Source organism: Helicoverpa zea, chromosome 26, assembly GCF_022581195.2.
Source record: "Helicoverpa zea isolate HzStark_Cry1AcR chromosome 26, ilHelZeax1.1, whole genome shotgun sequence".
Lineage (NCBI taxonomy): Eukaryota > Metazoa > Arthropoda > Insecta > Lepidoptera > Noctuidae > Helicoverpa > Helicoverpa zea.
The window spans coordinates 3274386-3300043 of NC_061477.1; the positions used below are offsets into that span (position 1 = coordinate 3274386).

At 33.6% G+C, this 25658-nt stretch overlaps 1 protein-coding gene across 1 annotated transcript in view; it reads left to right on the forward strand.

Annotated features, from left to right (window-relative positions):
* Positions 1 to 25658, forward strand: part of LOC124642925 (neural cell adhesion molecule 1-like) — a 156967-nt gene that overhangs the window by 58589 nt on the left and 72720 nt on the right. The window lies entirely within an intron of this gene.

A 25658-nucleotide genomic window follows, 5' to 3' on the forward strand; every position in this document is an offset into this window, starting at 1 on the left:
TAGTTTTTATGAGAATGCGCAAAATATTTCCTACAAGTCGCTGGTTCGAAGTTAGATTTTAAATAAAAGCATCCCTCAAGATTTGCTCTATCTACTGGTGAAAACCGCATGAAAATACCTTTAGTAGTTTTTAAGTTAATCGCGACTAAACTGAAGAAGTTTTTAAATTTTAGTTTTTTTAATATGTTGTGATATTTTAGTTACAAAGAAATAAAGTCGTGGTGGCCTAGTGGGTAAAGGACCAACCTCTCAAGTATGAGGGCGCGAGTTCGATCTCAGGTCAGGCAAGTACCAATGCAACTTTTCTAAGTTTGTATGTACTTTCTAAGTATATCTTAGACACCATTGGCTGTGTTTCGGATGGCACGTTAAACTGTAGGTCCCGGCTGTCATTAAACATCCTTGGCAGTCGTTACGGGTAGTCAGAAGCCAGTAAGTCTGACACCAGTCCTAACCAAGGGGTATCGGGTTGCCCGGGTATCTGGGTTGAGGAGGTCAGATAGGCAGTCGCTTCTTGTAAAGCACTGGTACTCAGCTGAATCCGGTTAGACTGGAAGCCGACCCCAACATGATTGGGAAAAGGCTCGGAGGATGATGATGATTTTAGTTACAAAGAAACATTATTTCGTGTAGCTCAAAAACATATTAATGTTTCTGTTTTATCCACGACCGGTTATGAATGATAATGTTTATAACAATAAGTCGTAAATAAAGTAGGACAACATTCGACAGGAAAGTTTGTATGCAAAAATGAAGGAATGAATGCTAATCAGTTCCTTTTTATTTTCATTCTTGAAGTATGATTGAGGTTCAGATAGGATGTGTGTCATGAATAGTTAAAGAAGAATTTATGCTGAGGATTTATGTTAGTATTTTTTTTTATTGTCATGTCGGCCTTTTCTGTACTAAGTTTGTACCTACTGGCGAAATTCCTAAGATTCTATCCAAATTAATTTCCTGTATTATCTAAAGGTACCGACTGTCACTTGAACATTTTTGGCAAACGTTACGGGTAGTCAGAGGCCAGTATATTTTACCTAGGGGTGTTGGGTTGCCCGGGTAACTGAGTTGAGGAGGTCAGATAGGACAGTCGCTCGTCATGTAAAACAGTGGTACTCAGTTGCCTCAGTTGGGAAAAGGCTAGTAATGTAGATGATGATTTGAAATTTCAAAATCGACAAAATTCTCTGAAAACAAATCGACGACCAATTACGAAAAAACTCTCTTTTGATTATATACTTTTTTATGAACAGCTGCACATAAAAGAATTATCTTCATAATCATCAGTTTCCGCACACCAAATTCCTTTGCTCAATCATGTGGTACGAAAAAAAAGTTCATAGCATGACGTCACAATATGGCGTCGACATCTGTCACGCATTTTGATTACAATCGTCATTTTTCGAAATATCTTCATTAAAGTTATTGGGGAAGTCTGCTTTGGGGTCGAAATTATTAATAACTAGCTTTTGCCCGCGACTTCGTTCGCGTGGAATAGTGGCATCCGGCAGATTTTTGGTTTGAACTGGACTACGACAAACATTTTAAAACCAAAATCAGCTCAATCGGCCCAGCTGTTCTCGAGTTTTAATCAGACTAACGAACAACAATTCATTTTTATTTATATAGATAGAAGATAACTAACTGTACCCCGCGGTTCTACAGGCGTTTCGAGCGAACTTCATCCCGCAGCTGGGTAAAAAGTAGACTATGTCCTTACTCAGACTTCAGATTAATCGTGTGCCAAATGTTATTCAAATCGACTGACTAGTTTTGGCATAAAAGAAAGCCGAACAGACGGAAAGAGTTACGCATAATAATAATTAAGTCCTAGATATAGAAAAATGTAAAAAATGCATAATTATTTTTCAAAAACAATAACTTTTATTGGTAAAATTAAAGTAAAGCGCTATTAAATAGCAGGTTACAGTGCCGAGATTTTCCTCTACCACAAACCAGTTTATCAACGAGAAAACGGTGACAATTGATCGATTCGTCATCGACCCAAAAACATGTATAATGACGTCACAAACCAGTCGGATCGCGAATTTCCCGATCATGCGCGCTAACGGTCACGTACCGTTAGGCAGAGGTAGGGTTGCCATCTTTCAATTGCTGATACCGGACTGAACTCCCTTGTATTTCTGTTACTTCAATTAATAGAGCTTCCTTTGGAAATTCAATAATGTCGTTGTTAAATAAGACAAGCAAAAAAGAAGTAGTATATCTTCATTATAAACGAGTATATTTTACTTACCTTAGCAATGCGTTTATCGGCGTATATTTTCAACGCTATTTTCCTAGTTACCTATGTACATTAATTTATTTTCTATGTTATATAGTCAATTTTCTGTTTCGCGCAGTTTCCAGAGTCTGGAGAACCCATAACTTCCCGTAATAGGGTAAAATAAAGCCTACGAATTTTCAAAATCAGTTAACTCGTACACAATTTTTACCTCTTTATAATATGAGCCTAAGTAGATCAATAAGAATTCGTTTGGCACAAAATTTTGACCCATTTAAAACACTTAAACATTAAAACTGGACTATAATAGGGAAAAACGTGTATCCATGGCAACCCTAACTAAGCAGCTGAACAGCCAGACATCGGAACAATATTCAGTTACATAGTTATTGTGTGTCTGTATTGTTGGCGCCAACCGATAAAGTCATAGGGATTACATAGACCAGGGATTTGTGAATTCCTTTGTGTATGGCACAGATAATTTATTTTTTTGAATAGGTTATTTGATATCTTAGTTGTGGAGGTAATAAGTTTGCTTTTAATGTAATTTATTTGGCTTTGATTTAATTTAAATGATCGGCTAAATAAAGGGGTTTCGGTCAACTTCAAAGTTGATATGTTGTATGATATCAGCTGAATACATATAAAAAGATTTGATGAGTTTTGGATTATAGTGGAAAAAGGAAGTAATTGAGAAAATATGATAGCTAATAAGAAAAAGTTGATAAAACATATAATTTTAGTGACTAGCTATATTGTCCCTTACCAATTGTTGTCATCAAAAAAAGTTCATTGAAATAGCTTTTAAAAAACAATTGACGCCTGAAAAAAAGGATACATGACAAAGCAAAAATCACTTCACTCTTCACCCTAATTAAAATACAACCACTAATTTACAAGCTTAAAGAACAGAAAATTAAAACAATGCCTATTAATATTCGAAAGATCGTTGATACGTCAAAGTCAATCTTATTCGATGATGGGTACCTAATTAAAAACTTGGTTTAGCCTACGGGGATAAAATGACAAGCAAAGAAAGGGCAACTAACTATATTACTCTTTTCATTATAATTTTTCGATGTTATGATTAAAATAATTAGATGCATTGTTAGTTTTTGGTTGAGCGATGAAATATGGTGTTTATCTGTATGAATGAATATCCATGGAGTTTGCTCTTCCTTTTGCAACTAGTGTCTGACTTTTCATAAGTGTCTGTAAAGTGTATATGAAAAAAAGTATCTTTTGGTATAGTCTAGTCTAGTCAAGAAAAGGCCTAGGCAGATGATGAGTAGGAGAATTTTGAAATCAAGTGAATATTTTTAGATTACACGCAGTTTATTTCTTGATAAGTACCTATATTGTGTAAAAAATTTCATAATATATGAGAAATAAAATAAATATGTATTGGATTACAATTAGTTCAAGGCTTCTCAAAACTATAATAGGTATTCAGAATACAATTTTCAAAAACTGTACAAAGGGTCATACATACAATAAACCTTTTATATAGAAATCTGATAAATATTATTCAAATAAAATTCATTGTTTTATACAAAAGTCAAAAGTTTTTACACAAAATGCTCCCTGCAGTGATCGAATTAGGGAATATCGTAAAGTGACCAATTTTTTGTTTGTTCAAACAAACATTCTTTTGTTTTTTTCTGTTTGTAAGTTATTGTACTCGTGTCAACCCCTTGTCTGTTTTGATTTAGTGGATAACTTAAAACTTAAAAACATGGAGACTTTTTTACTATAGATATCAGAAGTTAAAAACAAAATGAGTGGTTTTGTACAAGCATTTGACTGTTTTATACAAATTCTCACTGTAGTGTTAAGTTCAACGTAAACTTTGGCTTTTATTGTTACATTTTTGAACATATTTTTTACTGCAACTTTAATAAAAGTCATGTTAAGATTCTAAGAGCCTTTATTACGCGTGTAATTATGTGGTATTGAGTGAAGGGCTAACAAGCAGATAAAATTATATGCTCTGATAAAGTGCACGCTATCTTCAGATAATTATTACTCATAGTGACAAGAGTAATAAGAGCCAGTCAAATCATTACTTATTACTTCACTCAAGAACTGTGATGCAAGTGTTAAAAAGCCAATTATATTCAAATTTATTGCGTCACAAAACTAGTTCGGAAGTCCAAAGTTAATGGGCAATTACTATCCAAAAAAACTGTCGTTGTCACATCTCATAGTGTTTTAGAAGTGCAGTAAAAACATGAGAAAGCCATCAAAGTTTAACGGGCATTTAGCAATCGAGCAAGTCTCGGACTTTTTCGAGATAAAAACAAAGCACGATCGGAAATTTTCTTTTTATTCTCATTTGAAGCAAATTCTTCGTTACTATAGTGAGAATAAGGTTTGAAATTGCACGTGTTTATCTTTCAGAGTTTTTGTCAAAACCAATTCATATTATTTCTTTTTAAAACGACGATAAAATCAGTACCAAACATCGAAGTTTGCCCATTTTGTATAATCTTTTAAGTTTTCGGTTCACAAAAGAAACCGCGGGTTTTGTGCTGTTAACTTTTTCTTTCACAAATTCCTCAGACGGTATACCTGATCGGAAGGCAAATAATCAAGGTGTTGCAAACAAAAAGTTGTTTTAAAACCAAAAGGATAGAGATTAGATTTGTCTGATTTAGAATTATGACTTTAACATAGATTTCCCGCCTTATAATTTGGTGTGGCGCCATTTTGGGATATTTTATTTTATTTTAAAAGGGTTTCAAAGGTTCCTTGTGAATTAGTGGTTCTTTGAGATATTACAACATTATTACGAGCTAAAGTTGGAGAGATAAAGGAAATGTATTGCACTAGACTTTGCTCCTGGAAGTGGTTTCTTATGAGCTTATTTTTTTAATGTAAGTATAGGAGTTTATATGCACCATTTCAATGACGCCATTGTCTGTCATATTCATGTATTTTTTTTTAGAATATACGTTACTTTTATTTGTGTGCAGGTGAGGTAAGGGGTATTTGGTTGCCCGCATAACTCGGTTGAGGAGGTCAGATAGGCAGTTGTTCCTTGTAAAACACTGGTACTCAGCTGCACCTGGTTAGACTGGAACTGGAAGGTTAAAACTAGTAATGAACAGTTTTAATGGTAGGTATACAATGCAGGTACCTTATATGGAAGCTGCTAAAATACTAAAAGGTTACCAGGTTATGTGGGCGGTTAAACAAATCAAGTAAAGATTAAGAAGTCGGTTTGTTTGTATTACCACCTCGGACAGGTACCTACAGGTTGATATGAAAGTAAATATACCCTTCCGTGTGATCTTAGAAAGTGTACCGAAATTATTGGTTATATGAGTTCAGAAAGGTAAATAAAGTTCTATAAAGGAGAAACCACGAATTTAGTAATTTATAGAATTATTAAATTACTTTCTTAATCGTATCTACAAATATATCGATTGTTCTCTGCAAAAACGTAGTAAGTAAAGTACTTTTTTTCAAGATTTTTTAGAACTTTAACGAATTTTTTGAAAAAAGTATAAATATAATCTCATGATTGAATATTTCAAAGAATCTACAGCACTTGCGACATTTAATACCTTTCTCGCTTAGCAAGGGCCTAGCTAGAACCTTCCAAAACATTATATTTCTACGAAACTAAAAGGAAAAAAATCACACAAAGCCCTCGGTACTGTAAAGGTAACTCCAATTGGTACTATTCATGTATAGTATAATGACTATGGAAAGGTACTTCGAGTGACCATGCACTTTGAAGTTTTAGAGACATTTCCGTAATTTATTTTTGGCTCAAAAAAGTAGGAGGTTCTCAATTTGAATATTGGTGTTTTTTTTTGTGTTTTACGATGGTAATTTAATACTATGGTATTTGACATGAACATTTTTTTTATAATATTTGTCAGTAAAGAATTATTTGTAAATACATATTTTTTGTAAAGTAAGATTAATGTACTCATGAAAACAAAGTCAGCTAAGATAATAAACTCAATGAAAGATCTCATGTTAGTAATACATTTGCAGAGTTGTTTTACAAGCCAATTAGTTAATTAAAAAAATTATGATGACACACCATGTAATAAACCAAAAGATTAGCACTAAAACACGTCTTAATCATGCAAATACCATACAATATAATTAGAAAGAAGGTGTGTCAAGAATCTCCATTTACAGTCTACTTAATATGAAAATGGGACCTAAATGTTCGCATGATGACCACACATTAATAAAAAGGGCACCATGAAAGTCAAACGATCACTCATTGTGTTCACCACATTAATTAGAATTTCGTGCTAATTGCTATTAACGTGAGCACTAATTATTTTTATCATGTCATCCAGTTAGTTCTGTTTTATGAGCTAAAATGAATGTTTGCGCAAAAATTATGGTAGTTTATTGTTATTTTTTGTTCAATTAAAAGCCCATGTATTTTGTATGGATAATGAAGTTTTGTTAAAGGTTTGTTTGCGTAAATATTATTTATTCCTTCGCATGTTCGTAGTGACCGATTTAGAGTTAGTGACGGATTTGTTTTAATTGTTGGTTTATACGGTGTTTAAGTTACTAGCGCGTGTTGCGTGTAGGTAATTAAAACCCTGGTTTATATCAAACAATGTGCTAATGTTTATCAAAATGAAAACATAGTGACTATCACTTTAATATCAGTAGTTTATTGTATTTCTTTTTTGTGATATATTTTTAGTTACCTTAAAAAACTCTCAGGACCAATCCTCACATACCCCAAAAACCATAGCTACCCTACACAGCACGTTCCTATAGACTTATGTGCACCTTTAGTAACACCGGCCGGGCAGGTGATGGACGCACGCGCAGCTATTGTTCATTTGGGCCTCAAGCGTCCATGGACGATCTATAAGGGCAGAAATAGAGTGGAGGCGGGCGCGAGTGCGTGCTTTTTAAAATGTATGTAGAGCGTGATGTTGACAGCAGTCTTGAGTTTTTTTTAATATACATATAGTATCTCGCAGTTCAGTCTAGGAGAACGTGTCCTGTTTAACCATACTCTCCCTAATGATGACTAGAATTTGAGGCCTCAGTCCCACGGGCCTCGCGTCTTCATGAGGCAGGCGCGGGTGTTTCTAATGTCTCACTACGCCCATACCATTCAAAGCTTCTGAAAGGGGACTATGCTCCTGGATTTGAACAATTTTGAATGCATCAAGACTTTTTTCTTTTCTGTCATTTCGCTCTTGGCAGAGTGATCACGTTGAGGTGTCCACATTAGTAATAGAAGTGGATCAACATCAAGATACTTTTAGCTTATTCGGCACTGACACAAACGCCATTCCGCTTCCGCGCCCGCTACCGCTTATGCAGTGTGAGCCCAAAGAATGTTTCAAATGACCGGTGGCTGTGTGATTTATGGTATAATGTAGGCGAGATGCCGTGATGGACGTTTGAGGGATTAAATATGTTATCGATGTATCTTTTGTGATCTATTGAGTTTTTTTTTTGGCGTATTGTCGCTTGAGGTTGTTTCTGGATGTTAGAAATTGATAATAAATATAAATATGATTTAAATCTTAATGATTGACGTGATTTTTATTTTGTAAACCTATAGTTTGGGATAGGTATATTGCCTCAACCAATGTAATTACATAATGTATTCAGTTAATTTCTTTTTTATCCTTTTTTATTATCAAATCGTAGAACCCGCTTGGTAATATTAAACATTACTGTAAGACTTACTGCACACTAATTAATGCAGCAAACTTTTTTAAAATCTAGTCAATTCACAAATACTCCCAATTCATACTTTACCCGCAACAAACAATACGATTATCCACGCTACACTTCAACAATATTTTCGTGAATTTTGAAGAAAAAAAGGAGAAACTTTCTTTCTTTCTTTCCTTTTTAAAGGGATATTTCCTTGTAATAAAAACATGGTGTTTTGTATGGGACTCGTGGGCACGCCGTTTGTATCCGATACTAAAGTCACGATTTTGTATGGCTCCGGGTATTCACGACAACTATTTAGAGGTAGGTTTAAATATATTATCTGGGAATGAAGTGTGCTATTGTTTTCTTTGACTTGTTGCGAAAAATATGTTATATAACACAAATAACTACCTATAGGTATCATAAACTCGAAAGTCTTGGTAGATGTTAGTCTTTCACTGAAAAACTGCTGTTTAGATTTTGATAAAATTTCAAAACGTTATACCTTCTACATTCTTAGCAAGCGTACCCTTGAAATGAGAGTAAAACTAAGGATAACACTTAGTTTCTCTATACACATTTTTATGTGGCTTTATACAGTATGTTTATGACATAAAGCTTCTTATACCTACTTCACATACAAAAATCTCTCAAAATACCTATTTGAATATGAATAACTTTCATTACCCTAAAAATATTCTTAAAATCATAACCAAATAAGCTGTTACCATGACCAATGGGCTTTTTGAATACCCCATAATGATAGCGTGTTACAAATTACTATAAACTTAGGACCACCATAGAAGGTACCAATGGGTACAGTCGTAGACAAAAGTGTTAATTCAAAATACCTTTATTTTCAGACTATATTGACACATAGAAATATACTTTAAATTAAAGACTAACATTAATATTAATCATCTGCCCAGCCTTTTCCCAACTATGCGGAGGTCGGCTTGCAATCTAACCAGATGCAGCTATCGTATCTGACCTACTCAGCCCAGTTACCCGGGAAACCCAATTCCCCTTTGTTAGGACTGGTGTTAGACTTTCTGGCTTCGACCCGTAACGCCTACCAAAGATGCTCAAATGACAGCTGGGACCTACAGTTTATCGTGCCATCTGAAACACAGTTCATATATAAATAAAATGTGTTAGTGTAGATATAAAGAATTAACTTCACTCTTCACTGTTGGACAATGCCTCTGTGCGTTCCGTTAAACGTCAAGATTATGTAAACTAGGATACGTGGTCAGGATTCGTGGTAATTGCTTTTGTTAAGTAAGTCGTGTAACTATTTGAATTTTAAATTGTTACATTGTTTTGTGTGAAGTTAAGTTGTTTGAACTGTGTTTGTTTTTTTTTTCTAAAGAACATTTTTTTGTCCTTGTAGAAGCTTAAAAAGTTATACAGAAGATATTTATTTCAGTATAATTGAATCTTTTCTTTCCTTCTGTTTTGGATTATTTACTGTGATAATAAAACATATTTCCTTGCCTTTTCTAAAACGAGTTCGAGAAAGATTACTTTTTTTAAATGACACACAGAATATTTTAGCCTAATTTACCTCTTAGATATACCTCTTGGCTAGGGCTGCCATCTCGAATTTCGCCAAACCCGGACAAACGTTTAAAAAACCCGGACATTTGGCGTAAACCGCATTTTTCCCCCGAACATGTACGATTTTTTTAAACAAAATAATACCTAATTTGTAATCCATTTACTATTGACATACACTTAAATTCAATGAGGAGCTTCCTTACATGAAAAGTGTCCGGGTTTTCCCCGGACACTTCTTGAAACCCCGCCCGGACGGCCCCCGGACGGCCTCCAAACGAGGACAAATCCGGGGAAACCCAGACGGATGGCAGCCCTACTCTTGGCTACCTTTGAACCGTATAATATATATATTCTCACCAAACAGTTTTCCGCGCGACATTACAACTCGTACCATCAAAAACACCTTTCCATTGTTTTCTAATATTTTAATGACACACAACACATGAGTTATGGAACAAAACACCATAGTTACCCTTTATCGAAGACTTACTAGCTTTTAAAGTTACGTTTTAACTCCTTTATGCTCCAGGCTATGTTTATGTTATATTTGAAGATAATTTTATATAGTTTTAAGTAAGTTTTGATGGGTGTTAACTTGGGTGGGCAGAGGTATTTTGAATAAGGACTTTTTGGTATTAGTCATAGTTAACTCTGAGTGTAAAATTCTTTCATTGTTGAAACACTATTTTTTAGTTACATAGGTTTTTATCCCGGTAAAAGTTCTCCCGGTTCGTACGGATGAAACTGCGGGGCAAACAACTATTCACTGTACTTATAAGTTATCTTACATTTTAACACCATAGAATGTGTATCATACCTATTATTAAAGAACATAATACAAAATACCTTTTATTACACATTACGTAAGTTATTTTCAACAATCCTAACCAAACGCCTTCCAAACTTATACAGTCCAAAATACATCAACTATTTATTCAAATTAATACTCTACCACAATAACTCAAAAGCCCATACTAAAAAAAAATTGCAACAGTATACCTGATAGAAAAAACCCACAAGCCATCCGTTTTACCTGACCATTCTTGGAAATGTAGCGGTGAACATTCTGTTCTGTCGGGTCAAAACTTTTTTGCTTTTAAGGTGACAGCTGATAAATGTCGATGTCCTCTAGGATGCCTCTAGGTTATGGAATATTTTGGTTAAAAATTTCTTTGTAAGTGACAGTTGGCCAATTGGTAGGGTTCAATATGTATGTTAGAAAAGTATTTGAGAAGGCTATAAGTACCTAATATTGTTTTAAGCAGATTACGCTTCCTTATACTTTGATTTTGAGTTGTGTAAGCTAATGATTATTTTCTTTATTTTCAGGTAAGCGTTGATTCTTTCTCGTGTTAGTGACGTCTTAATTAAACACCTGAGTAACAGTAAGTACCTAATTGGAAACCTGATTAATATTAAACATTAATGGCCTTACTACAAAAACTTAAACCCCTGTTTTACACTTGTCTAAAAAAATTGTGGCTGCAAAATGAACCATATGTCAACGTCATAATGTGTCATGTCAAGTTTTTGTGGCAACACGGTAAATGGTCTCCTGGATGACAGACTTTTGGACTAAGTTTGCCGGATTCGATTCCCGGTATAGCCAACATTTTGTGTGATGAGTATATTTATTGGCTGTGTGTGTGCCAAATTTTAGTTTATTAGTGGTTTTAGCACATATAACACAAGCTACTCAATATCTTACCTTGAGGCTAACCGACCATATGTGAAAGGTGTTCCGATATATGTATGCTCATAGTCTTAATAGCTTAACTACATAAGTATATCTATTCAAACACAAAGCTCATTATACTAAGTCATAGAAAAAGCATCAACTTTATGAAAAGACTTGCTCTCAATTCTTATATCTCGCGAGTTCATTGCCCTCTGATAAGGGAACAGAGAAATATTTCTCCACGGGTGATAGTCTATCTTGATCAAAGGCTCATTCATTGATATAAGAGTTTATTTTCTTTTGGTACCTACTTTCTCATTTGCCTAGCATTTTCCATGCAGCTGAATAGATACCAGTGCTTAATACGTACGAAGCGACTGTCTATTTGACTTTCTCAACCCAGTAAGATTCAGTTTTAAAGCATCTTTGGGTTACAAAACAGAGGGTTAGAGGTTAACAGGTTTGGCAGTCACTCCATATAAATATGAGTATTCAGCTTTATAAAAATTAAGTTTAAAAAATAAGTACTTTGTTTCTTGTCTGTCCGGCGAGCTTTCACTTAAAACTGCTAAACTGATTTAAAAACACTTTTGCACACAGTTAGTCTGAGAATGAGAAAGGACATAGGCTACTTGTTGTCCAGGTGCGGAAAGTAGCATCTATAAACGAGTAACTCTGGTGACCGGTGTACCGAGTAGGTAACTCTGGTGCGGGTAGGTAGTTCAATCTACAAACAATCTTTTATTTAAAACAATCAACCATTCAATCAATTTCGATTTTGACTGACGCATACAATATTTTCCGAAGGTATTTTTAATTTGATGCTTCGTTACGTATTTTTAATCATCAATCAAGTCGATTACATCTCTGCCAGTCTCTTACGAAGCTAGCGTGAAGTTAACGCATTTATTAACTGTACGGTTAACTTAACTGGAATTTGGAACAATTATTTTTGACAGTGCAACTCAATTTTTATTATAATTGTAAAAGTTAGTTACTGCCTTGAGCGGTAAAGCATTCAATTAAATGTTTTAAATGCGAAAGTATCTTTGTTTGTTGAACTTTCAATTTAATTGAGTAGTAGGGGAAATGTCAAACAATTGAAATTTAATTTTCAAAGGAAAGACGTAATTATTAATAAGCTGCCACTCTTTTCAGTCAATCCATTTATTGTGTAAAGTTACGTTTTGAATACCAACTTGCAGTCGCCCTCAGATATCGATTATTTTCATCAAAGACTTATAAAACCGTCGCTTCATGTGCGGTCGGCAGTTGCAGTAGACAACTAGCATTGAAAACGTACCTTAATTCGCGCACATGTAAAATTTTCCAATCACCCAATCTAAAGTAATGTGAAGAGGTAATTCATACTAATTGACATACTTCATCGAAATGAGCTCATTCACAAATGATGAATATTTATCAATAGTTCTATTATGTATTACTTAACATTGAATAATGTCACCCACACATGCATAAATTGAGTGGAAATTCTTTAGCAACCGGTCCATAGACAGAGAAAGTGACAGTTTACTCTATGGAAAGTGAAAAGAAAAGCTTTTTGTTTATGGTAGGCATAGACTTTGTAGAACGGTTTAGACATTCATTAATGTAGGTATATTTTGTATTAGCTTTCGCTAGAAGTTGCAACCGTCTGCCGAGGTAACTACTTCGCGCACCTGGATAAAAAGTATCCTATAGCTTTCCTCGGTAAATATAACTAAGTGAATATCGTAACTTATTCTATAGCCTCCGTCGGTAAATGGGCTGTCTAACACTGAAGGAAATTTTCAAATTTTCAAATTGGTCCATTAGTTCCTGATTGTTGCTTTCAAACAAACTTTTTAGCTTCATATTAGTATAGATATTTTCCACATTATATTGAAAATATTGCTCCCAGTACTGTGGAATGTTACTAAAATTGGACCTAACAAAAGTATGCTAATGTAGCAGAAACGAAGTCATAGAAAATTAGTTAAAGTAAGTACTTAATCAAGTAAATGGTAATCACCATCAACAAGGTACCGAACTAATAAAGATTAAAGAACAAGGAAGTAATGAAAGAAAGAGAAAAAAACATATTCCCCATATACTAGAAAAGGACAAACCATCTGCAGTTGATTGCACTTTGATTGTGCGTCCTACTTTTTTAATTAAAAAGAAAAAGGTTATTACCATGGAGAACAAAATGACTAGCGGAGATGCCGTAACGGAAAATCTCCTAAGAAAGTAGCGCGCCAAAATGCGGGTGTGTGGGGGATTAGGAACGTTACTGTCTTCGCTCTTATAAGCCTTCTTTGGACCCGATCATTTCTTGTAATACCAAAAATCGTTGACAGATGCCTCAAATAACCCGAACGCCTCGTTAGTTCACTTGTAACTGATCGTTTTGGTCATGCCCGCTGTACGTATTTGACCTAGAAGAAGGCGCCTGACCTACCTGCATTACGGCATCTCCGCTCATCTTTCTTTATTCCGTGGTTATAACCAATGAGTTTTTAATACGCCATCTCTTATTTCCGTGACTGATTTTTTGATAACAATGTTACCAGCTAATAATAAATAGATAATCTTATTTTTTGATGTTACAACATTAAGTAATAGGTGTAGTCATATTTTATTTTAATTTAGTGATAAAAAATATGAAGGCGGGATTATTTTTTTAGTGTGCTTAATGATGACTGCACTTTTATATAAGAACACCGCCGACTTTGTTCACTAAAATAATCTGTTTAGACTTTAAGCTTTATCCATAAATAATAACTTCTAATCATAAATATTATTTCAATTACCCCTGCAGTAAAAGTTGAAATAAGACTAAAATAGATATAAAGAAAATTACGTCACTCTCAGTAATTGTTTTGATGGAAAAATGGTCTACTTTTTGTCATAAAAACAAAACAAGTATACATTTGCATTTACTATTTACACACAAATTGCATAGAAAGCAGTATTTTTGACAGTTAACTTGACTATTTATCAACCAGGTATTCTGAGCACCATACTTCAAGTTGTTAACCCCATCCGGGACTCCAGCTAAAGACTAAAAGATTAAATACCTTCAGACGGTCCACCACATCAAATCACCAGTCCATCTAAGATAGACAGAGACCAAAAACTTTAACCATACGAGAAAAAGGGACAAAATACTGTCGGTAACTCTTTGATGAAAGCCGATGGTATCTAATTCAAGGGAAGCGTCTGGCCCATAATTTTTATGGGTTTTTTTGAACCATACAAAGGGTATTTTTATTTTGTATTGCAGTCACGGATAGTAATTTTAGACGGTACGGCCCATTGAGCTGTGTGTGCGCATGTTAGGACTTTGTGAAGATTTTGATGTACTAAGTTGTTTTATTTTTGGTGTTAAGTATGGTGGTGATATTTCTCTATAACTTGGCTAAGAAAAGATGTTGATAAATATAAATTATTATCATAGGTATTGCTTTCTCACTGCTGTGAAAGCCATCACTCATTATGAGAAGACACTGGTTGTCCTGTCAATAATGAAATTATGTAAGCCACAAAGGATGGACGATTTAGTAAAATGCTGGCAGACTTTTCTTTTCAGGGGAATCTTACATCAAAATAATCAAACATTACTAAGCTTTAAAATCAATCCAAAAGTATTTTTGACGATGATGTTTGAGCAGTCACTAAAATTGTCGGTCATTTGACTACTTATAAAGTAAATTTTATGTTATAATTATAGTACAATAAATATTATTGGCAACATATCGAAAAGCTTGTTGTTAAGCAATTGCCATATCAAGCGATGCATTCATTATGAAAGGGATTCGTAATTTGATAGCCAAGAATGTAATTTATCATTGCACTGAAATTGTTTGTCTGATTACTATGCGAAGACTTTGGCACTCCTTGCTGTAAGTGTAAATTATGAAGTTGAAGAGTTTGTTTCTATGTTTGAAAGCGATAATCTCAGGAAGTACTAGTTCGATTTGAAAAATGACGATTTATCAAGGGAGGTTAAAAGCTAGTTTTAGCATGGTGTGATTTTAGCTTTTTTTGTGAGAAACCCTCAAACGAGTGTCAAACTCTTACTGACTAAAAACCACCATGTTCCTTCTGGAGCCCTTTGTGTACCAGGACCGCGGTAACTTACGCGCACAATCCCGTATTCCCGGTCTTGTGACTGAGATGATGATTACAAAGAAGTGATTCTTTTGTATTCTTAGCCATTTTCCACATACATTTTGACCACGAACAAGTCAATATTTCATGGAATAAAAGTGCAAACAGTCATAAACTAGCTGTTTATATTTATTTTTTGACCACCCGATGAATGATGATGTACGAGCATAAAAACAAATTTTAAATTTCATCTCAACCCAAATTCCATTTAAGATTAATAGAATAACATACTGAAAAAGCTTCCGTATACATTAATATACCAATAACTAGTCTGTCTGTATGTTTAAAAATAACTCGGGAACATTGCATAAGATTGGAAGTTAGCCAGAGACAATATGTACATGTAGAAATGTATGCATTTTGGTGTTTTCGTTTGGAGTAAAATTTAAGATCGCTAGTTAAAATGCAGTTAAAATAATGTTCATCTAAAACTTGGCATTTTAACAGTTATTGTTGATCTGTAGGATTTTCATGGCGGTAATAATGTGGGGTTTACTTTAATGTTCGGTTATTTTAGAATTTAAATGACAGTTCAATAAAGAAAGCAATGTAAAATAATGAAAATTACTATTGAGTTTTCATTCGGAAACATTGAAAATAAAAAAATACCGAACCAATAATACATACATTATCTAGAGCTTGAAAAAGGACATAGGCTACCTTTTAAATATCCCTTGCGAGAATTTTTCTCCTCTTTGCAAATAGTTTAGATGAAATTATATTGACCACTGGCTGTTTTCTCACAATTTTACCTCCATCCCCGGAGAACTTCTTTCCATATGCAAAAATATAGTCTGTCGGGAATGATGTAGCTCCCCAACAGAGAAATAACTTTTTTAAGTTAGGTAATTTGGGTGCCTTTAGGGTCAAAACGAAATAAATGCTTCCTCTTTATAATATTAGTAAAGGAAACTGCAGTTACCAACCGAAAATTACAACAAATGAAACACACATTTAAAAATCATTATTACTATTAGTTCCATCTGACCTATTTCTCTACTCACCCAATATGCTAAAAAGGCGTGATTGTACAACTAAAGGGCGTTGCACACGTGTTGGAAACTTATAATTTATACGTATAGCGTTAATTAATGTAATTAGGGTCCGTACATAGTAGTTATTGGGTTTAGGGCGGGTTGGGGTGACCATTTCCGGCGTATGTAGTTGTTGAGTCAAAAGCTGTCAGCGATATTTGAAAATGGCCGTTGAAGTTTTAAATTATTTTAAAGGGGTAACTTTTATCGCAGTAATCCTCTATTACTCACTAGTGTACCTGTTCTATTAAGTACTCTGACAAATAATGCCCATCAATTTGAGTAAATAATATTGCTATGAGTCTGAAACCAAATATTTATCTTAAATTCCTAGCCCTCTGCAAAAGCTTGTCCCATTTATTTACGCAATTTAAACTTATAATTACAGATAGACCAAAAACTCTTCCTCTATTTCCAAGAGTCACATACTGTTCAAAAAAAAAATCGCTTAAAACACGACCTCAATCCATTTTTTACTTTCGTACGCTCTTTCCAAAATCTTATAATTTTCCAACTCGCTACAGCTCATGATCTATACCACTAACTAATTTGCTCCCATGTCCTACAAACATGTACAATTACGTCATCAACGCTTGTAGTTCAGTGTAACTTCTTCAAACAATGCCATTTCATAAACTTTATTATCTTTCGTAATGTAAAACTGTCATAAGAATAAGAATTCTCTAATAACTTTAGTTTTAATGTAAACACATCTTTTCTAATATTTTTTGTAAGTAACCTTATATAACATGTAACGTAATTAACGCACAACCTCAAACACCCCAATTAGAATATTATGTTATAATCATAATACATACACTGAATTTTTAATATAACATGTATATGCATTGTTATTTACTAAATTAGTTATACGAATTTTTGGAGAACTTTTTGGTCATACTACTACGCACGCAAATATCGCGCCGCGCGCCGCTGGACTCGACACAACATAACGAAACTACGGAAAAAGCCGACAATACACGAAGTCTTATTACTTTGAATTACGGTCTATTTGAATTTGTTTTGACTGTACAGGGTTAATATGACAATAATTTCCGTAGTTTTAATTATTTTTGGGATAAAAAATTACCTATATTAAAAATGATATAAATCGATTCAGTAAACGATTCTGAACAAACTAATTTCAGGATGTGCGTTAATTGAGTTACATGTTGTATATTTTTGACATGGATTTACTAATAGCTCTGTTATTTGGAAGGTTTGACATATCTTCAATATAATTTTAATTGAATACTAGTATCATGTTAAGCTTACCGTAAACGAAAAAAAAAACAAGCTTTTTTTAATAACGAGACATAACGTGAAATGTCAATAAAAGAACATAAATAAATGAGTTTGGAAGTAAAACTTATTTTCCGCATGTTTTCTTGATTGCATTTTAATGATCATTATTGTATGTAGTTATTTAATCCGTTCCGTATGGCACATAAACGGTAAATTACCGTTTCTTCGCCGCAGAAAATATGACATTTTCTGTCATGTCATTCTATAATAATAATTGGTCTCAAAGATTCATTATCATCAGCGTCATTTATCGTCCCACTGCTGGGCTGCGGCCTCCTCTCACGCAGAGAAGGATTGAGCGTTAATCGCCACGCTTGCTCAATGCGTATTGGTGATTTCAGATTTTATAGTCCAGATTTTCTTGAGATGCTTGCCTGCACCTTTAATCTATCGTTGGTTTCCAAGATATATATAGAACGTACAATTTAAATTGCTCAAAACTTTTAGAAACTAATTTTCTATTCTGTGTTGCATCGATATTTGCCTGATCTAGAATAATAAATAGTATTTCGTACACATGGGTAAATATAAAAGCTTACTTGCTCTATTTGGAATATAACTTTTAAGACTTTACCAAACAAAGCTTAAATCTAAATTCAAGAGCTTTACCAAGTTTATTATTCAAGCCTTTTACTTCTCTAACAGGATTTTACAACTATAAAGTGTAAACAGTTATACTGTATACCACCAACGGACAGGGTGTCCTATTATTAGTCAGACCACAGGACTTTATTGATTTGAAACAATAAATAACTGTCAACATGAGGTATTTGCACACATGGCGGTAGTTGAAGACATGTGTCGATTTTTCAAAAACATTCAAGCTAAAAATGTCTTCTAATTTAAATAAATACTTTTGAATCACATTACTATCATCTGATAACAAAACCAAAATATTCAATAAACATGATTCAATAAAAAATATACAGGAACAGAACATTTATTTTTAAATTAGCCCTAATACAACAATAACTTTATCTGACCACAATTTGTGTTTATTTAAATAACTCTTTATTATTACGAAAGCACAGGAAACGCCGCGGTATGTACATTGTATAGAACATTAGGCGGTGAGTATGTTATGTCAATTGTCAAGTTGCGGGAACTTTAGTAAAAGTTTGTAGGGTGAATGTGATTTGGGAATGAATAAAGATAAAAAAAATTAAACTGTTTATAATATGGCAACTACTAAATGTTTATAACATGGCAATTTTTCTATGTAATCTTAGTAACTTTCTATAAATTATTTCATTGAACTCCTGCAAAAATCATATTTGCGTGCCCAATTTTTCTAAATAAGTTTGTATTCATTTAATTGTAAACTCTTTAAAAAATCATATTTGCGTGCTTGAAGACAATTAAAAACCTTAACAAAATTGCTGACTCAATATACCTTGAATTTGCCACCCTTCCGTTTTACAAATTCACAAAAAATGATTTCGCAGAACTTGATCAAATATCAACTCAAATTACTCCTAAAATGACTGTGTAAATTATTTCCTTATATTAGAAAATCAGCTATCAGTCATGACGTCTTTATTCATTCAATGTCTTCAAGTCCGTCCGTCTAGCAACGTTATCGATAGACTAGAACAAGCACTGTTTAATCTAAGTTCATTGACAGTGAGAACTTCGCATACCAATCGCTAGTTTAGTTAAATAAGGTTAGAATTGCGTATAAAAGCGTAGGTATTTCTTGATGTGTAAAACTGTGCTTAGAACTACCTTTTTGGCAGTTTGCGGTCCAAGCACACAGACAATATACAACATGTAACTTAATTAACGCACATCTTGAAATGTTTAGAATCGTTTACTGAACCGTACCTCAAAGTAATAAGACTTCGTGTATTGTCGGCTTTTTCCGTAGTTTCGTTATGTTGTGTCGAGTCGAGCGGCGCGCGGCGCGATATTTGCGTGCGTAGTAGCATGACCAAAAAGTTCTCCAAGAATTGGTATAACTAATTTAGTAAATAACAATGCATATACATGTTAAATTAAAAATTCAGTGTATGTATTATGGTTATAACATAATATTCTAATTGGGGTGTTTGAGGGTGTGCGTTAATTACGTTACATGTTGAATAAGTCCATTTTTCTGAAACAACCGTTTACTTTAAAGTTTGATGGGACTACTCAGAGTAAATGGGTGTTTGAAGTAAAGTGAACGTATATTGCAAAGTTGAGGTTGCAAGGATGAGGATTTTGAAGATGTTTTCCTTTGTAGTTGTGTTGTAAGTTATTACCAAATTACACGATAAGAAGTAGGTCAAGCGAATAAATACGCCTCATCTGCGAACAGATGACACAAATAAATAAATTAACAAAAAAAAAAAACAAACAAACAAACCCGCACCACGCGACAACCAATCAGATAAAAAAATTAACAAAATAATTAATCAGGCCCTCATTACAAAACGAAAGACACTCTTAATCATACACATATTTACATTTCAAATTAGGATTATTTATTTAAATTCCGCTATAACATATGGTCACCCTACTCTACAATGGGTGCAATAATGTATCCACATTTGCTGGGCTATTAACTACGAACAACGGGAAAGGTAGCGGACCGAAAATAGTTTATGAAAAAAGTAGGAAAGCAGTTTTATTTAAACATGGCTTGTTAAAAAACTATTAGTGGTGATCCTAAAGATTATTTTTGGGCAATTGGTAATTGATTTAATTGTTTTCTGGTTGCCTCTTCCTGTAAGCAAATAGATTTTTTATTGTTGAGGAAAAGGGATCCATTAAAAATAATGACTGTGATTTTAAACGCGATTCTTTCCATTTACATAACTGACTGAAGACTAATTTTGAGACAGGTAAATCTATTCGAAATAAAGTTGATTTTGATAAAAGCGATATAAATCAGTAAGTGGATCAAGATTTTAAGCTCTTCAAAGAATTACCTCAAATGCATTCAGACATGCAGAGCTTAATAAAAATAATTTCAAAGTTACTTACCATTATACAAATGAATGAATGAGTGAATGGAAAGATTCATGAATGAATCACAACTTCAAACGTTACAGGAAAACCGCATGAAAGTAATTTGTGTAATAATGTAAATAAATGTGGTTTTTCGTACAAGGAATTGTGACTGGTCGGCGTTTATTTTATTGTTCATAAAAACTTTCCGTGTCATCAATAAGATTTGTAAAGAAAGCTAAGGTTCAAGTACATTGTTTTCTGCGAAACATTACATGTACCTGTATTTACTATATACATATTTACTATGTATATTTGCTATACTATTATTAAAGTCTATACATTTCAATTTGAAATTCTGTACATTATTTTGTCAAACAAACTAAACATAAATAAATACTTATTATTAATTGTACTTCTTTTTTCTGTCCTGTGAAAACATAAATACATACGTAGGAAAACAGTCGTAAACCATCATTTTCTCTCTTTAGAATATTCAAGCAGTACATAGGTCATCTTTTCCTATACATTTTCCGTTGCTTTAATTCTCTAGCAACCCAGACGCGATTTCACACAAAAATACCATGGCATCCGTCTCACCATGGTAAACTATATCAAACAAAAAATCTGGGCCAATAGTTCAACGATCTGTAGTGATTTTTTTTTCTATATATTTTCGCAGCTCGCTCTTGAAGTTGTATAAATATTTGCGTTAGTCCCACGGAGTAAGGAAAGATGAGCAGAGATACCGTAAGGCAGGTAGGTCAGGCGCCTCCTTATAGGTCAAATTCGTACGGTGGGCATGATCAATTACGATTGAACTAACGAGGCGTTCGGGTTCTTTGAGATATTTGTCAACAATTTTTTTGTAAAAAAGATCAGATGAGAAATCTGCCAACGATTTTTGGTATTACAAAAATGGTTTGGTCCAATGAAGGTGGGTAAGGGCAAGACAGTAAATTTCCTTGTCCTACGCACACCCGCATTTTGACGTGCTTCTTTCTTAGGATATTTTCCGTTATGGCACCTCCGCTAGTCATTTTGTTCTCCATGGCTAGTCTAGTTTGGGAGTCTGAGATAAATTGGGTTAGACTATTCATGTCGGTTTTATATAGTTCAGGTTTATGCTAGTTTAGATTGTGACCTATTTTATAATGTTTTGGGTCAAAACAATTAGGTTGTTTGTTATTAATGTTAGCTAGATCTTCTGGTGTATGTTTATTTGAATTTGTTACTGTAATGTTTGATACATTACACATTACAGTGTTTAATTCTAAATTAGCACAAGTGAGCAAAATATTTCATGAATAAAAACACGGTTTGCAATGAAAGCACTAGTTTCTTTTTTATATAATTCACCATACATCTTCAATGTAATAAGTCTTTGAAATATATGTATCTTCTTCCTTGGGTCAGTCTATTTTAAACAATTGCGTTAAATTGGTTTCTCCTTTTCTGTTCTCTATAGTATTTTTACAAGTTCAATGAAATTCACATCTTCTTTTCTTCAATGTATTTCATATTTTACATCATTCATAACACTATCAATATCTGATACAATTTACACCTCATGCTTATCATGCAATTCTGATTTAAAGATAGCTTGCTCCATATCTCGAAATTCGCAGACAATACCGCTATCGTCCTCTCTAATCTTATTGATATCAGTTGCTATATTATATCTGCAACTGTCTGTTGGTTTGTTGAGAACTGCATAGCGTGCACTCAGTAATCAGTGTCTAATGTTATCTAGATTGTGTCAATGACCTACGTTTCTTGTGCTATTATTATTTATACTTACGGAAGAGATAGTCTGACCTTGTTTTGAATGGGTCTTATTGCTTTGTGTTACATAATTCTTGTCATGTGTTCTAAAAGCATAGTAATTTCTCGAAATTTGACTCCTTCTTGTCATGTGAGCTGCAAGTTTATTCACGTAGCAACTCCAAAGCATGATTCAGCTGGCACTTGAACATCTTAGGTTTGGTTTTAAGAGTCGTCAGAAACCAGAAAGTCTGACAACCAGTTTTCCTAAAAGTTACTGAGTTGAGGATGAGGATGTCAGATCTGCTCTCTAGATCTCAGATATGTACGTATCAAATTCGATGCAATTCGATATTTGTGAAGTAAATATAAACACTAGGTTACTTCAACACGAAATCGAACTTCAAACTAATGTAACCCCTGGTGCGTTGCCAAAGCAATTCCTAGGTGATTATTGCATTTTCTTAATGTATCTAAATATTGTGCTAAGAGCTAGCCAGTAAAAACAATCAGGCAAAACGATATCTATTAGGCAATGTACGATTTAATTGTTATTGATATTAGCTTCTACAATTACCTTTGTATGTAAGTAGTTTACAGCTGTATTTTCAGAGAACTACTCCGCACTGTTACTGTTGTTACTGTCACAGCCTTTTTATCGTCTCAGTGTTGGGCACAAGCCTCCTCTCACACGGAGAATGATTGAGCGTTAATCACCACGCTTGCTCAATGCGGGTTGGTGATTTCAGACTATATAGTCCAGGTTTCCTCAAGATCTTTTCCTTCACCTTTTTATCAGCCATTGGTGTCCAAGATATACTTAGAAAGTACATGCAAACTTAGAAAAGTTGCGTTGGTACTTGCCTGAACTGGAATCGAACCTACAACCTCATTTTCGAGAGGTCGGTTCTTTACCCACTAGGGCACCACGACTATATACTTCGTTCAGCCGGAGAAAATTTTGCTAGTAATCGTGTCAAGCGTCAAGCGTTCTGTCTGTTTTTGAGTGCTATTTTCAGTTACATTAAAATGCCTTTCCATGTTTATCTTCACACAAAATTCTTGCCCTAACTCTTATTCGTTCTAAAAACATTATTTTGGCTATCTTACAAACAGATTGATGAAATCTGTATTCCGATTTACATATACAACTTAGTTTAACCGACTTCTGAGGATCGTTACACCTATTTATCGACATGGCCACGGAAATAGGTCTTGTGGATTTATCGACAGGTCGATACTAATTCCATGGAGTGTCGATTCTAATATCATTATTAGCTTTTAGCGTTCGTTTGCTTCTATCAAAGTGATTTAGTATTTCGTTCTCATTTTCTGAATTATCTTTTGAGTGTTCAATAGGTGTTCTTCAATAGGTGTTGCTTTTTTATCTTTGTTGTATGTAGTGTCATTATCATTATTAGTAGTTCTTTTTATATCAGTTGTATCTTCAATTATAGCATAAGGAACATCAAAATTGTTGAATTTAACAAAATTATTATCCCATTAATTCTTGAAGGTGTTACTATCTTAACATCTACTGTAACTATCCTAATATTTGTTTCTTAAATAAATACTACGTAATGCACATTACATGCCAATTGTTAAACCGACAATTTTCAACAATAACCTACATTATCATAAATATTGGATCCACAAATCGCATTTATAGATTTCGATACTGAATTACATGTTTTCATAGTAAAATCTGCGCTTGAGTGGTTTTGGCTAAAGATTTATGTTTCTGATTTATTTGCTTGTTCTTGACACAGATGTGAGATACCTATATATTATGTTTGTTTACTGATTCTGTAAGCTAGTCTAATGTTACGGTTGGTATAGCTATGATCTTACCAACTTTGGAGTTTCTTGTTGATGCTAGGCATTTGTTTTTGAATCTCCATCTTTGTTTATTATTTTGTCAATGTCTTTGCTTATGTTTTAAGGTTTTTCTTAATTTGGGTTATAAAATGTTCTTATCGTTGGTTTTTTCTTAGCTGTATCCAAAATACTGTCATTTTCTTATTAGTTTATTAGCGTAATATATACCACTATGTAGATATTATGTTTTCTACATTGTATTTTCTCTATTTGACAGTTGCTGATATTTTTTCTTGTATTTTCTGGATGTATCTGATACCTACATACGTGACGAAAGTTTTGTCTGTAGGCTTTTGCCTTTTAGAAAACGTGTGTTTTCTAATATAGAACCTTAGAACTTATTCTGATGAAGTACAAAAACATTAAAACTAAAACAATAGACAATTAGTAAAAATACCAATTCGTCAATTAATAACATCGAGAGATCATAAAAAAGTCAATTTCTATCGTAATTGATATATAAAGTCGATAATTTACAATTTGGGGGTCAAACTTGACCCCATAAAGAGTTCATGGTGTCCAGTGTACCGAAACGACATGTGCTTCGACAAAAAATGTTCCGTTAGTACTGTGGATTCGGGTAGCCAACATTTTTTGGGGAAATTCCGGACTGTCAACAAACAGTTCAATTGTCAACAGTCAATTTGATGACGATTTTTACTTTACCAAAGAAAAATTAAATACAACTTAAGCCTATGTTAGTTGCGGTTAGTTTAGAATTCTAGTTATGCAATATTTTTAGAAATCGGTCTAGTAGTTTTTGAGGTTACTTGTTACTTAAATTGATAAATATCAATCATTTTGCCATAACATAAAATAGGTAATATTGCCTATTTTATTTGATAGTAAATTAACATAAACCAAAATTATAACACATAGGATTAAGCAATAAAATTCACAAGTATTAATGATGTCTTACAAATATCTCGCCTACATTATCTATTCAAGATTCGATGCTTATCGTACGAGTGGGAAGTTAAGCTGATTGTAACATCACTAAGTTTTGGTAGATTGCATGGAAATATCGAAAGTTATATAAGTAGTGATGCTTTACTTATGTGTTAGCATAATTTTGTTATATTGATGGGTTTTGGAACGATGTAAAATAATATGGATCGATTGTGTGAATAACGACTGATTGGAATTACGAAAAAGCAGATATAGGAACTACACAGTACACAGTTCTGTAATAGCAATAAGGGTAGTAGGATACCTAATGTCTTTCCTAATGTCTTTAGTAGAAGAACCATTGAACGCATGTCTAGAGAAGTACAAAATTTTTTTTTTGGTAAATGTGACACACACTTATTAGCCCCGAAGGCTTAGATTATGTAAACAATAGAGTTACTTAGGTATCTGCATTTTCTTATGAGCAAATTCTAAAAAACTTTCACTTTTTATGTATGTTTTCTAAAAATATTATTATCTTTTGTTACAGGTAAGG